This window comes from Petromyzon marinus, unplaced genomic scaffold, assembly GCF_048934315.1.
Source record: "Petromyzon marinus isolate PM22_M1 ecotype Great Lakes invasive population unplaced genomic scaffold, UKy_Petmar_22M1.pri1.0 PM_G_Scaffold_235, whole genome shotgun sequence".
Classification (NCBI taxonomy): domain Eukaryota; kingdom Metazoa; phylum Chordata; class Hyperoartia; order Petromyzontiformes; family Petromyzontidae; genus Petromyzon; species Petromyzon marinus.
In genome coordinates, this window is record NW_027422801.1 from 27501 (window position 1) to 30000 (window position 2500).

Genomic DNA, 2500 nt, shown 5'->3' on the forward strand with positions numbered 1-2500 from the left:
ACAGCTCTTGCATTTGCTGATGATTTGGTGTTGGTGAGCGAATCTTGGGTTGGTATGGCCGCCAATCTAGCGATCTTGGAATCATTTTGTGGGCTATCGGGATTGGAGGTTCAGGCCAGAAAGTGCCAGGGCTTCATGATAAGCCCAACCAAAGATTCATATACGGTGAACAACTGCGACCCATGGACTATCAAAAATAAAGATGTCCATATGATCCAACCTGATGAATCAACGAAATACCTTGGTCTGAAAATTGGCCCTTGGACTGGCACTATACAGCCTGATCTACATTGTCAGCTAAAGACATGGATCTCGAAAATCGATGAGGCGCCTCTGAAGCCAACTCAGAAGGTTGAACTACTCAATGCCTATGCCCTACCCAGATTGTTATATCCTGCAGACCACTCGGACTGCAAGCAATCAACTCTCCGTGGGTTGGACCAAGAGATTAGAAAGGCGGTAAAAGGATGGCTCCACCTTCCCGCTTCAACTTGTGATGGACTGTTATATGCCAGAGCCCGAGACGGAGGCCTTGCCATCTTGAAACTGGAAAAAACAATCCCTTCGGTTCAAGTTAGAAGGCTGCAACGTATAGCAAACTCGTCCGATGCTATCACCCGTAATATTGTGTCCTCGCAGGGTATGGAGGAAGAATACCGTAATTTGTGGGTACGAGCAGGGGGTGACAGTGATGCAATCCCAACATTCGTCCTCAGGGACTCGGTGTCAAAAGAACCTGTATATCCGAGACCCTGCGATTGGAGGGAGCATGAATTTCAGAGATGGTGCGAAAAGCCGGTTCAAGGAAGGGGCATTGTAAACTTTGCGCATGATAGAATCAGTAATGCTTGGTTGAGGCCATGGTGCGGCTTTAAACAATGCTTCTTTATCGCAGCACTACAACTAAGGGCAAATATTTACCCAACAAGAGAAAGCTTGAACAGAGGCAGAGATGGGGCCTTACGTTCCTGCAGGAAATGCTCTGCCAGACTCGAGTCCCTTTCGCACATTCTCGGTCAATGTCCTGCAGTACAGAAAGCAAGAATTGCGCGACATAACAAGATCAGTAACATTCTGGCAGACGAAGCGGCTAGATTGGGCTGGTCTGTATACAAAGAGCCACGGTTCATATCCGAGACGGGAGAGATGAGAAAGCCTGACCTCGTGTTTGCAAAAGATGAGGAGGCGGTTGTGATCGATGTCACCGTCCGTTTTGAGCTTTCAAAGAATACCTTGTCAGATGCTGCCTCGCACAAAGTTTCGTACTATACCTCTCTTGGTGATCAAGTCAAAGTGCTGACGAAGGCTAGCAAGGTCACATTCTTTGGATTCCCGGTTGGGGCAAGAGGAAAGTGGCCCCTTGAGAATAACGAGGTACTTACCTCCCTGGGCCTGACCAAACCCAGAACGACATCACTGGCCAAGATGATTTCCCGCAGAACGCTGCTTTTCTCTCTTGATATTCTGAGAATGTTCTGTGGAAATTATGCGGTCTATGAACAGTCATAGACAACCTCCGAAACAAATAATAGTTTTGTTTTAAGATGTCATTTGTTTTAGATTGATTTTGTTATTTTCGAAGGTGAAGTCGGTTTTTATTTCATTTTACTATTTTTCACAATTTAGATTGTTATTTTCCAAGACGAAGTCTTGGTTCTTTTTTTTATTGTTAGTTTTTTTTTTAACACGTCGTATTTGTTACTTTAGAGCTTAGAGGGGACTTTATTTTCGCCTTACTATTTTCTGCCTACAAAGAAGATTAAAAATAAGCTTTTTTCAAGATGATTTTGTTATTTTCCAAGGTGAAGTCTTGGTATTCTTATTTTACTATTTTCCATAAAGAAGACCTTTCTTTTAGATTTTGTTATTTTCCAAGACGAAGACTTGGTATTTTTATTATATTGCTATTTTTTACACGAAGCTTATTCAAGAGCACTTATATAGATTAGACTTTGTTATTTTAATTCTTTATTTTTGAACTACATCAGTTCGAGAGTCCTGTAACTTACTATTTTCTGCCTACAAAGAAGATTACAAATAAGCTTTATTTAAGATGTTTTAGATTAGATTTTGTTATTTTCCAAGGTGAAGTCTTGGTTTTTTTTATTTTACTATTTTCCACAAAGAAGATTTTTCTTTTCTTTTAGATTTTGTTATTTTCCAAGACGAAGACTTGGTATTTTTTTGCTATTTTTTTACAGGAAGCTTTATTCAAGAGCACTTATATAGATTAGACTTTGTTATTTTAATTCTTTATTTTTGCACTACATCAGTTCGAGAGAAGACTACAAACCAGCTTTATTTAAGATGTTTTAGATTAGATTTTGTTATTTTCCAAGGTGAAGTCTTGGTTTTTTATTTTACTATTTTCCACAAAGAAGACTTTTCTTTTAGATTTTGTTATTTTCCAAGACGAAGACTTGGTATTTTTTTATTGCTATTTTTTTTACACGAAGCCTATTCAAGAGCACTTATATAGATTAGACTTTGTTATTTTAAT

General features: G+C 39.4%; 1 pseudogene; it reads left to right on the forward strand.

Moving 5' to 3' along the window:
- Nucleotides 1-2500, forward strand: part of LOC142913226 (28S ribosomal RNA) — a 9197-nt pseudogene that overhangs the window by 3227 nt on the left and 3470 nt on the right.